This window comes from Micrasema longulum, unplaced genomic scaffold (assembly GCF_059751315.1).
Source record: "Micrasema longulum isolate JH-2025_06_02 unplaced genomic scaffold, ASM5975131v1 h1tg001863l, whole genome shotgun sequence".
Taxonomy (NCBI): Eukaryota; Metazoa; Arthropoda; class Insecta; order Trichoptera; family Brachycentridae; genus Micrasema; species Micrasema longulum.
The window spans coordinates 43,304-56,989 of NW_028279037.1; positions in this window are offsets into that span (position 1 = coordinate 43,304).

A 13,686-nucleotide genomic window follows, 5' to 3' on the forward strand; every position below is an offset into this window, starting at 1 on the left:
GTGTCTTTTTTACCCCAATGCAATCCCCAAAATTCTGGCAAAAGGTAAATAATTAAATGCGTTTTGTATTATACAATCCCTATAAGTTCAGTGGCGAGCAGGGCAGTTTATTGGTAATCTATTGATAAAGGTAAGGTGATTAATCCAACGCTTTAGTTCTTAGTATAGGGACAATAATATATTGTAGTATTTAGAGTATTACAATGGGTCTTGCTTATAAACCTGGTATAAATTTCGATGCAAAAATTCATATGTATTTGGAGCGCTTTTATAACAGCAATAATCTTGGGAAGAAAACCATACGCATCGAGAATTTTCCAAAGAGATGGTCGATGCGGACCATCAAATGCTTTCTCGTAGTCAATGAAGCAATACGCAAGGGGTAAGTTCATTTCATTGCTCTGTTAAGAATGAATGAATTCCGAGAACAGATGCAGCAGCCTCCTATAACGAGCTTCTTGAAGATGCGGCGGTGGACCTGGCTCGGACACGTACTGCGCATGTCTCAGGAGAACCTTAACCCGAGTTGCCTTTTCTTTAAACCCGCGGGCTCACGCCGTCCTGGAAGACCGTCGATGACGATCTTTCGACTTTATTTGGTGGAATTAAGGGGCGCTAAATTGACGTGGGAAGAAGTAAAAATGTTAGCGGGGGATAGGGTCTCCTGGAGGCAACTGGTGATGTACACATGGTCCATTTAGGAGCGAATGTGAAAAAGAAGAAGAAAATAAATTTACGCTTCGGCATAGTGGTAGAATAGGGATGGGAATACCATATTTATTGAACCACTGTTCTAAGGATGATAATCAGGATGATGATGATAGGCCTAGGCGTAACTTTATACTAAGTTTATGAGTAAGGCCCTTTGAGTACGAAATAAAAAAAAACAGTGGGTGGAAGAATCAACTCCCCAGGGAGGAAATCCAGCCTGTGTTCAAACATTTGGACACACTCCAAACATTGTTGATTAAACTTACTGGTACAAGAAGAAGTATAAAAATAGGAAAATTGTTTTCAGGAGTTGCCTAGTAGGCGACTTGGTTCAGCCGGACGAATCTCCCCCACATGATAAAGGTTTCAGCTCTTTACTTCACAAAAGTTAACAGATGCAAGAGGTGAGGACATGGGGATGTTTAAACGTAGGCTGAATAGTGAATGTTACACAGTGTGTAAAGTGGCAAATTAAACCGTCTTATGACAGGTCATATGCCCCGTAAATGCCTAGACTTCCACATTCTCTTTTCAAAAATGTTTTTCTTCTCTGTTGCAACAAATTTAAACTTTTTTTTACTAAATAGATTTATTCTCTCTTACGCACGCGCGTGAATCCTCGATCTCTTTTACTCTAAACATTTACTTCAACCTCCCCCTTTTAACATTGCCATTCGCTGTTTCCTCCATTCGCTCCATTTTGCAGGGTTTTTTTTCCCACGATCACCTTTTTTTTGGTTTAATTTGCCTGGGCTATAAGCATTTTTTTCAAAAGATAAACAAATGATAAATCATTTGTAATATATAAAATCGATTATGAAGTATGAATAAATATTCTTGAATATTTTTAAGTAAACATCCCTTAAAACGACGTGATGATGCGGTTATAATTGATGATTCAGTCGGGGGTCTTCAGGTCACTGTGGGTAAACTAAAAAGGTACTCTGTTTGCGTGGGTTTAAAAATCAAAATTGCAAGAACCCATGTACTGCTCTTCGTGCCTTGATGCCCTAAATCCCCTGACTCTGTCAAACCAAATCATCGAAAGGGTCGAGAGTTTTAAATACCTTTACAGAAAAGGGAGCGTTCAAATAGAAATGGGAGTGCGGCTAGGAGTACGAGGCACCACATTCAACAGCATAAAGGCTGTCTGGAAATCCAATATTTACTCAGTGAAAACAAACTGCCGCCCGTATAACGCCTGCATACACCCCTATGGATGCGAATCGTGGCATCTCACCAGAGCTCAAAACAGCAAATTACTGAGTTTTGAGAATAGGTGTCTCAGAAGAATCTTAGGTGTGCGTTGGTTTGACTTTGTTAGGAATTAACGGACGCAGCAAATTTCGGTGATAACTGTCACCAAGCGGAGACAATACGGTTGGCTGGGCCATATACTGCGGACGCCTCCTGAGAGCCTTAACCGCGCTTGCCTATTTTATAGGGCATCAGGTTCTCGATGTCCTGGACATCCACAGCTGACCGTTCGTCGGCAGATTATGTCAGAACTTCGGGATGCGAACCTGGCGAGGGAAGACGCACAGGAGCTGGCAGCCGATAGAGATGCATGGAGGCTCTTTATGGTCACCATATGCTCCAACTAGGGAGCGGACATGATGAAAACGACGTGGCATACTGAAGTTATGTAGTGTCAGGTGTTCTTTTAGCTGCTTTACTGCGTAATCTGTTTTGATATCCATAACAGTTGAGTCTACATGAAGATTGATTTATGTGAATCGATTTGACGGATGCGAATCGTGGCATCTCAAGAAAAATGAATATGCGGTGTTTGATTTTGTTAGGAAAGAAGTAACAATAAAACGGACGCTGCAAACTCCGGGGACTTCTTTCATCAAGCAGAAGCGGTACGGTTGGCTAGGCCATACTGCGGTTGCCTCCTAACCACGCTTGCCTACTTTACAAGGCATCAGATTCTCAACGTCCTGGACGTCCGCTGCTGACTCTTCGTCGGCAGTTCATGTCAGAACTGCGGGACGAGAACCTGGCTTGGGATGGTGCGCAGGTGCTGGTAGCCAACAGAGATGCCTGCAGGCTCTTCGTGGACACCAGAGTCATAAAGTCTAAACATATTTTCATGCAGCGATCACGTTACGGAATTAAAAAATAAATACACTAAGCTGATTTTATAATTTTTATGTTAATTTTTTTGGGTAAGAAAATAAGATTTGAAGTTTGAATGAAAACAGTGTGTACAAAAATATGACAAAAATAGCAGTTTATTTATTTATTTATTTCACCGTTTTAAAATGTAAAGATGTTTCTGTGTTTATAAACTTGAATGGCATAATTCTCAGTTATTCTCAGCAATTTTCAATAAATAAAATACAATTTCTCAATCATGTGCAGGACTTACATCTACCAATGTTTTTATTTGATTTGATTTATTTTGGTTCACAAACAATAAACAATCCATAAGACATTGGTATAATAATCACAGATTGTTATTTTAGATATTGTTCATTAATTATATTTGAACACAGCATGCACAAATGAAGAAAAAAAAGATTATAATAGATATTATACAAAATTGGCTAGCTTAATAGAATTCTATGATTGTTATAAAAATAATTACAATAAATTATTTTTATTTATTTTACCTAACTAACATAAGTGACTATTTGATTTTATAAATTGCGTTACAGTTTTCCTATAATTATTTAATGTATCGTTAAAGATATTAATATCAGAAATACTTTCTACATTATTATACAATCTTAACATACGCGATAATGCATTGAAGTGCGCCATATTATTATAGAAGGTTGGCAAATAAAATGTTGTGTACAATCTCTATCGCCGACTGAGGACATTCAAGGGTACATTCTTTAACAAAATATAGAATCAACATTACAATTAATTCATAATAAGAATAAAAAGTGGGGAAAATTAAATTACATTGAAAATACTAGCAATGAAATAAAACAAGTGTTTTTTACACCTTTTGGTTTCGTTTTATAATAAAAAATCTTTGGGCCTAACATAAATTTTTAGCAAAGATCACGTCAACAAAATTGAAAACACTGGAATATACCGGTAGTCAGATGGCAGAAAGGAACAATCTGTAATTTTCAAAAATGTTTGGGAGATCTGAAATACGTCTCAATTTCAAGACTTGAATCCACAAACTAAAATATTTTAGTGTTGCTTTTCAACAATAAATTACCATTCTAAATGACGCTGATATTTGAAAATTTTTTCTGCGTGTATTTACGGAAATATTATTTAAAACTGTTGAAAACTAAAACACAGACTAAAATACAGATGGTCCCTTCTGCCATCTGACTACCGAATTACGAATTAACATGTTATTGTCCTGGTTCATTAACAGGCCAAAGCGGAAGAGCAATTAAATAAAGACTTAAAGAACATTTAGCTTCACATATATTAAATACCGAAATATCAAACTACGCATCACATTTATACGAATCAAAACATAATTTTGACGAATCAAAAGACATGAAAAGTTTGCATATGGATCATAAAGGTCCAAAGTCAGAGGGATTAAAAATTTCAGAAATAAATAGGATAAAAAATAAAAGCCTTAGAATTGTAATAAATCAGCAGATAGAATTTAAAAACTCACCCTTATTAGCATTTTAGTTCGACCTGTAAATGGCATTAAAACAATAAATATTTTCATAGATGTTATCAACGATTTGTCCCACTCTTACATTGAAATGTTTAGTATTGTATCTCTTTCAAATTATTTTTTAAATGTACCTACACATAAAATAATATTTAATTTTATATAAATTCTCCTTACACTGTATAATAATTACTAGTCTGAATATCCCATTAGAGGTGAAAGCGCTAATGAGGAACTTCAGCCCTACGGGAAATTGGATACAAAAACGTTTTCTTGGGCATGGTAAAAATTTAAGCATGCAATTGTACGGAAAAGTTTCTTGAAAATGTACGAAAAAAAAATCAAAAATATTTAAATAAAAACGCACTACTTTGAACGACGTCACTAGTTCATATGAACCAACCAATATGAGAGCTGTGAAGGATATCCGGTTTGCTTACCGCAAACGAACCAATCGGGAGAACTGGCAGAGAAGAACCTTTGACGTCACACGTGGAGTTATTTCAGAAAACCAAAAATTAAAAAAATCAGTGCACCGATAACACAATTTCTAAAAAAAAAAAACAGTGAACTTCCTCATTGGTCAAATAAATAAGTGGAAGAAAAGTATTTTCAATTAGTAACTTATATTTAAATATAAGTTATTATGGCATTCAAATGGAATTCCATCAAGAATTGTCAATAAATAACCTAAATTACAAAAACGTTGCATTTTACGTGTGTGTGTAATTTGTTGAAAATATAGTGTTTGAAAAAAATAAGAAGAGTAGGGTTGGTGCATTTGCCTACCACGCTTGATGTTCCAGGTTCGATTTATGGCAGATTGGATGTGAAATATTGATTTAAAAGGTGATTCTACTATAAAATATATCATTATATCTGACTGGCACAGAAATTTCTCTAGAAGTAGTAAATAACTTGTGCCTCAAAAGTAGGAATCGTGTTATGGAGTAGGTAGAGTGATCCGTGAGTCCACAACACTACCACGAAACCATAAATAATGAAATGGTATTTTTTAATCATTTTTTAAAGGAATAACCCGCTAAGCCTTTATTTTGAGGCTTGTCAGCAGGTGGAAAAGAGGGGATATTGAAGGAAGTAACGAAAAATACACTACAACACCCAGATCAATTGAGAAAAAAATGTTTCTTGGATTTTTTTATTGCAACTGGCGGGAATCGAACCCGCGACGCCAGTTTCATATATATATATAGTTGGATAATTTATATAGCGCCATTTTTGTGAAAATCACCTCAAGGGCGCTGTACAATTAATAAGTATCCCAGTACGTCTTGCAGCTACAGAGCGCATGGACGGTTGGGATTCTAGTTCCTTGTTTTCAATTAAGATCAATAAAAAAATATAACAGATAGGAGCTAGATTACAGGACGTCTTGCAGCTACAGAGAAATTTAGCCCCCATTTACACATTTTAAAAATTGACAAATAAATTTAGTGTATTAATGATACTAAAAAAAATAAAAATAATATGAATAGTAAAAAGGAGTAAGATTACAACACGTCTTGCAGCTACTAAGCGCATAGACGATTGGAATTCTAAACCCCATTTATAAAATTTAGGCATTTTTAAGTTGGTATATGAAAGCTAGATAACCAATCATCGTGCAGCTACAAAGCGCATGGACGAGTGAAATTCTAGCAAAGTTAGAATGATATCAATAAATTTATAAAAAATAGAGCATAGTAGTAAGTTTGTCAAGTGTTCATGCCAAGAACTAAGCAATAAAAAAATAAATAAATAAAGTACTGTATCAACTCCATGGTTAACAAAGGGAGATAGATGTCCGAAGAGAATCTTTTGTAGACAGTAGGTAGATATCGTCACCATGTGGTCCACTAGGCTGCTGGAGAATTTCTGGAAACACACGTGTGTAGACTGGGGGATTATGCCTATTGTTCCAACGACTTGGTGTCCATTTTGGTCCGTATTATTTCATTTTATGAGACGCAACATTCCTGTTCAATTCACACTTTTAAATGAATATTTTTTGTATAAGTTAGTTAAAGAAGTTTGATTTATCATTTTGTATGTTATTAGAAGGCAGATATTTGAAATTTTATGTATTGGTTGTATGTAGTTGGCCGTCTAACCAACTGCGCCTCGGCGCCTGTCTAAATTATTTCCCAATACGTTTTTTATCTTATGCGGTTTTTTTGTAAGTACAATATTTTCAAATATGTAGAACAGGGATGGCGAATCTTTTTCGCAAGTGGGTCAAATTTGTTTTTTTATTATTTTTAAATCCATGTCACAAGTCACATTTTCAAATTTTGTCAACTTTGAAATTTACCAGCGACATTTCAATAAACTGTTTATAAATAAATAAAAAAAAAGAGGACTATAATATTACACAAAATAAACAAAAAATATTAACAATTACAGATTTTCTCTTAAACGATATTATCGTTTAGTGGAAATTATTATTATTATTATAGTTGGATAAATTATATAGTGCCATTTTTGTGAAAATCAAATCTGTTGTTTATTTGACGATATTTTTTCTATGCGAGGCTCACAGTTCATCATCATCATCGTCACTTTCTTTCCGCACCTAAAAGTGCATAGGGCACTGCATTGATACACCAATTTCGGCGGATCTTTATCATCTCTGTTACACGAAGGTAAGATGATCAGTCTTGCGCTTCAGATACTAGTCCAGGGACTATGAAATATTCTACTTTAAAAACACCTTTTTGAAATAAATATTTCATGTCAACCATATCGACCATTCTGGTCTGACCACTACGCCTGACCATTACGCCATTATATGTACATTTGTTATTATTTTTGTATAAATGACATTGTATATTATGGTTATAAAGAGTTGTTATTAGTTTTATTTTTTTAAACGACGACAGATTTCATGTTAAACGATATTATCGTTTAATGCGAATTATTATAGTTGGATAATAGTTGTTTATTGGACGAAACTTTTTTTAAGCGAGGTTTAAAGTGGTGTTTAACCTTACACATGCAGCAGTCATTTCTTTACCAAGTCAATTTTGTATTCGTGATTTAATTGAATTAATTGATGAAAATAACTGGTCGCATGCATATGTCAACCCGAACATAGTTAAAAGCGCGCAGTACCTTATCTTTTCATTACTTTAAATTAGCTCGGTAAAAAATTCCATTCTTGTTATATTATATTATCAACTTTTTCCTCCATTGATTTATTCTCAATTTTATTTTTTTTTCTTCTCTAATTCGATGTTTAAATGTACAAATTTTTTTCTCCACATAAAACTGTTTTACAGCTCTACTAATTCCTTAAAAAAATATTTAAACAGGTCGACTACCGGTTGAGCCTTAACTTCACTAACTATGCTGAAATTATGCAGTACCGTGGAATAAACTCCCGTAAAATCGAATAATAATTTTAGACAAGTTATTTTTATAAAAATTAATAAATAATAAAATTGATTTCTCTAATCTACTTGAAAGACTTCCATTCCGTGTGCCATCTAGACTGACAAGACGAAATCTTCTGTTTTACACAGATAACGCGCCAAGAAAATATTTGAAACAATTTACAATACCTAGAATATGCGACCAATATAACAATAAATTTACCTAGGCTTATATTTTTTATGACAATGTATGTAAATTTAAGTCAAAAGTCATAGAAATATTGAGAGAAGCAGATATTTATCTTTATTTTTATTTACATATTTTTTCATTTATTTTCTTTTACATTTGTTATATTTCACATAATTAAAATTATTGCATTAAGTGTGAACATTTTTTTTGGTGTGTCTATTTATAAATTGTCGATTAAAGAAACTCAACTCTAAAGATTTAAATTCAATTATGTGAGGGGATATAACAAATCAAAGAGTTGTTTCCAGTTGTTTAAATTCAATTAAACCTTTCTGAAAAACTGTCTTTATTTTTATGGCGGCCTCCGTGGTGTAGTGGTCAAGACGCTTGACTCACGCACGGAAGGTTCCGGGTTCGATTCCCGGTGAGAACACAAAAATTTAAAATTAGATTTTTCTCAAGCCTGGGTGTTCTGTGATGTAATTCACCACTGTAATTGGGCATCCTGGCCTGTTGTGGTGCAAAAATAAATAAAATAAAACAAAATAAAACACGATAGATATTGTTTAATATTATAATTAGTTTCAATTTTACTTGCCAAATCAACTGAAGTTTCAAGGAAACGTGAAAAATAATTTAATCTTAACGAATTTAAATCATCAATATATCTTTTTTTATCTAAAACGATTTCATATTTTCGTACAGTGTTATTGCATTGGACCACGTTCCTGAAGTTTCTTATTTAGTTCATTGAAATGTTGTGTAAGATCACACAAAACATTGAGATATTCATCCATTTCTTATTTGTCGATTTTTATAAAAAAAATAAATGTAATAAGAGTTTTATTTCATCAAGGAAATGAAAAAAAAACGATTTGAAACTTGTTCACGACCAAGCCATCAAACGTTGTGGTACATTAGAAGTCCTAAATATTGAGAATACGAAAGGGCGAACCGTGTATAGAAGCGATTATGCACAGCTTGCCATTATATTTGACTAACCATAATAATGTTTTATTGAAACTTTATTTACAGAAAAACAAATAAATAATTGCCATTTATTTTAAATCATTTTCACCGTTTTTATATTTATCCTAATATAAATATAAATTTTAATAAAGCGCGCCCAGCTCCTGCGGTGAGCCAAGAAACTAGCCGATTATTCCAGTTTATTTTTTCATACAAATAAGTATACTATATTTTGAATGTATTAACCCCAATGCGGGTTTTTTCTCCTAGATTAAACTTGCAGATTACACAAATTATTTGAAGATTCTTGATTTGGAAAAAAGTATTACGAACATTGTTTCTAAGGACTATTTTTCTTTGAGATGGTACCTTTGACATAAGATCATAATTACTTTCATGCGTCATATTGCAGGACATATAGCACTCCACGCGGCCGTTTTTAGCACTATTAATTACTAGAACAATGCGGCCAGTTGATATTTTAATTAAATACCTAATATCGACTGAATTTATAATGGTATTTTTTAATTTATTTTTTAATGAATTATATATTAAAGTAATGGAAAATATATCTTTATAATATAATATATCACGAAGTTACATAGTTTGAGTTGATTTCATGGATGAGAGTTGTTGTATCACACAGAACCACAGAAAAATATCAATTCATAGTATTTATTACTTACATTATATTATGTACCTCCTATGTAGGTACAAACATATGATATTTATTTATAGCTTACCTGTAAATAAAATCACCATTCGTCACTAGAATCTACCTCTCCTAATAATCCGGAAAATTCTCGTTTATTTAAAGCTTGTGCAGATATAAAATTGACAACACTTATTACAATCGATATCACATTTAAAAATAATTTTAACCCTCTTTTGCACATAGTACTTCCTGGAGGATGAGGCAATGAAATTCAATGAAAGGATATCCAATAATGGCTTGAGTAGGTTTATAAATCCTATGTTTTTTCCAACCATACTTGGGGCATCATCATTTGTTACAGAAACAACCTTCTTTAGATCAACATTCATTTCAGTCATGTTTGACGTAAATTATTTTAATATTTCAGCACCGGTAGTTTTTTCTGACAAATTCATCGATTTGATCAATTCTTCCTTCATAATATTTCCAGATATAAATCTAATAATAACTGCAAGCTGTGCTTGACCTGTTATATATGTACTCTCGTCCAAAGAAACCGAATACATTTCGGCGCAATTTAAATCACAAATAAATTGAGTCGAAGTGCCTTCGTCCAGAGTTAATAAAAGAGTTTTAACTGTATTTTGATTATCTTGAATAATGAGTTCTTTTTCTTTAAAATCAGCAAAAAGAGATTTATTTGCATTTAAAAATAAGTAGAAATATATTAACAATACTAGAGCCAATTAAAAAATCAACTTTAATCTAACAATACATAATGTATAAGAAAGGAGTTTATAAAATTGTAGGTGTGCGAAGTTTGTATTCATGTATGTGTATATGAATGTGTGAGGGTTTGTATGTGTCGGGGCGTAAATAAAAAAGAATTTAAAACGTCTATAGGAGAGAACTAGGTAAAAAGTTTGACTATAAAAAAAATAAAAATAAATAGTAAATATTATTAAATATTTGTAAATAAACACTTACCGACTTTTCTATGTCTACCAGTTTCGAGACGTACCCGTCTCTTTGTCAGGACACAAAGTAAACTAACATGCAAACCAACATGCAAACCGGTTGACAAAGAAAAGTTGGTAAGTGGTTATATACAAATATTTAATAACATTAAGTTAAATGTTTGACCATAAAGTCAATAGTTTATACCTACTTTCGAAACCTTTTTATAAATATTTTTATTAAGAAATGTTATGTTTTGTTTGCATTTTTAAAAAGTATAGTAAGTGTCGAAATATTACAACAAAAAAAAATTTGCTAAATTCAAATAATGCTGTCTTAAAAAACTCTCCTTCGAAAAGAGGTTTTCTATGTCGTGTCAGTCGTGTCAATGTGACAGTTGAAAGCTAGCACACATGATTATTTTTTAGTCTCTAAAAAATACTTAAAAGCACTTTTTTGGAATTCACATTGTTTTAATTGTTTTGAAAAATATATTTTTTTCTACTTCTGTCAATAAAATGAGATTTTAATGCATCGTTTCAAAATGTTGCTTTACGTTATAACTTGAAAAGCCATTCTTCATTGTATAATCTTGCTGTCTTAGGCGTTGTTATCGTGATATCTTAGGATTTATATATTTAAAATCACTTTTAATTTATAATAACAAATTAATTTATATGTTTGCAAATCCTACTCGTTAGTGTCCACGTCACGAATCCCGGGCAATGTGGCTTCACTTCGGAGCCATAGCAGGTAACGAGAGGGTGAAAGGCGAGCCCCTGGCGTCTCTTAACCTGAACCCCGCTGCTAAGGGAAGGCAACCCCTACCAGAAAACCCACCAGAGAAGGCAACGGGAAACCACTCTGGTTAATCTTTTCTCAGGATATCACTATGGCGAGACATCAAATAATAGCCCCTAGTCCCGGGCAGCCTTTTATTGGGCAGGTGGTGCGAAGAATCTCCCGGCTCGAAATAATGAAATCATTTTTAAGACTAGGAACATGGATGTGAGAAGCCTCTACGAGGGTAAACTGGATGATATAATAAAAGAAATGGAATGAATATGATTGGTATAAGCGAACTGAGATAGACTGACAATGGCATACATCAACATAAGAAAGGAAAATTATATTTTTCAGGAAGTGATCCACAGGATAGAAACCGTAGAAATGGAGTTGCCATTTTTGTTATGAAGGAATTTGAAAAATATGTTAAAAATTTTATACCTATCTCTAACAGAATTATTCTTTTGCAATTACATTCACAATCAATAAACATAAACATCATACAGGTATTACCGCAGAAGTGAGATATGATAATGATGTAGAATGTTTTCACAATTCATTAGCCAGTACATTACAAAACTTAAATGGAAAAGTGAATTGTGTCATTGGTGACTGATGCTAAGATTGGTCGAGGCCGTCGTTCATACATTATTGGTGAATACGGATTGGGTACAAGCAACCAAAATGGCGATGGGCTTTATGAATTTAGCCAAGAAAAAAATATGATAGTTTAAAATACCTGGTTTAAACTGCCAAAACGTAGACTTTACTTTGGAGATCACCCCAAGATGGGAACCCAAGGTATGACATCGTTAGGAATCAAATTGACTATATTTTAATAAACAATAGATATAAGAACTCAGTAAAAAGAGTTACCACTTATCCAGGAGCAGACATCAGATGAGATCATATTTTACTTGTCGCCGATATTAAATTACGTTTAAAATAAATAAAAAAACAAAAGATTACCAACAAAATTGATTCTTCAAAACTGCAGTTGGATGTTGTTAGAATTACTGTCACTCAAAAACTAAACGAAAAGATGAGACAACTTCCCGAAGAGCCCACGAAAGAAGTATAAACACAGTGGAACAATATAAAATCAGTGTTTAGTGAGATCTTGAAAAATAAAAATTTTCAAGCAGACAGACCAGTCAAAAAAAAAGTTGGATGACAGACCGCATTCTACAGTTAATGAACGAAAGGTGCAAAAGCAAGAATAATGCTCATCAAAATAGAAATCTAGAAAGAGAGATAAGGTATGAAATTAGGAAAGCAAAAGAAGAATGGATGAAGAGTCAATGCGAAGAATTGGAATTATATGATCGTAATCATAATGCTTTTAAACTGCGTAAAAAACTAAAATAATTAACAGGTTCGACACGAAAAACTACTCCATCATATTTGGTTGAAGACTCTAATAAATTAATATTAGACAATTTGGAAATAATGCTTACTTGGGAGAAGTATGTTCTTAAGTATTTAAAGATAATACATCTAACAACCCGACTTATAATTATAATGACTTGTATGGAGCACCAATATTAAAATCAGAATTTCTTCATGCAATAAACACTTCAGAAAATAGAAAAGCTTGCGGACCAGATAATTTTCCAATTGAGGTATTGAAGCTCATCAGTGACGATAATATTGACTACCTGCTGAGGTTATTTAATGCTATTTATGACACGGGGATTATCCCCCAAGACTGGTCGAGATCTACTTTTGTGACATTGCCCAAAAAGCAGCACCCAAAAAAATGCAGTGACTACAGACCAATAAGTCTGATGAGTCATATACTGAAATTGTTCCTTAAAATTATACATACGAGAATTCGGAATAAATGCGAACAGGATCTGGATGATACGCAGTTTGGCTTTAGAAATGCCTTCGGTACAAGAGAGGCTTTATTAGCTATCAATGTTTTGTTGCAGAAGTGCCGTGATCAGAGAACTCTTAACCACCATAAAAGTTCTTAAAATTTCATATCTGGGGCATATAATGCGCGAAGAAAAGTACCACTTGCTTCATTTAATTTTGAAAGGCAAGATTGAGAGTCACAGAGGGACTGGAAGAAGACAGATGTCCTGGCTGCGAAATATACGAGACTGGACTGACTTCAGGACTGTGAAGCAGATTCTTCGGGCAGCACAGGACAGAGAGACTTTTGCCAGAGTGATTGCTAACGTTGGGGATACCTGACAGGGCACTAAGAGAAGAAGGCTTCTTACTTTGGTTATTCAAAAACGTTTCTGTCACATTCCCCTTTTACCCATGTCTGTGGTTTAAAATCACGGGTCGAGAGCTTGACTTTCTGGGAAAGATCTTTAGAAGTGTGGTTATTTAAGTTTGCTCCAGTTTCAGCACAATCGGCGATCTGTTTATTTTTATTTTGCCTCCTATAATGCCTCCGTACGTCTTTTTGAGCTTTGAGTACTCT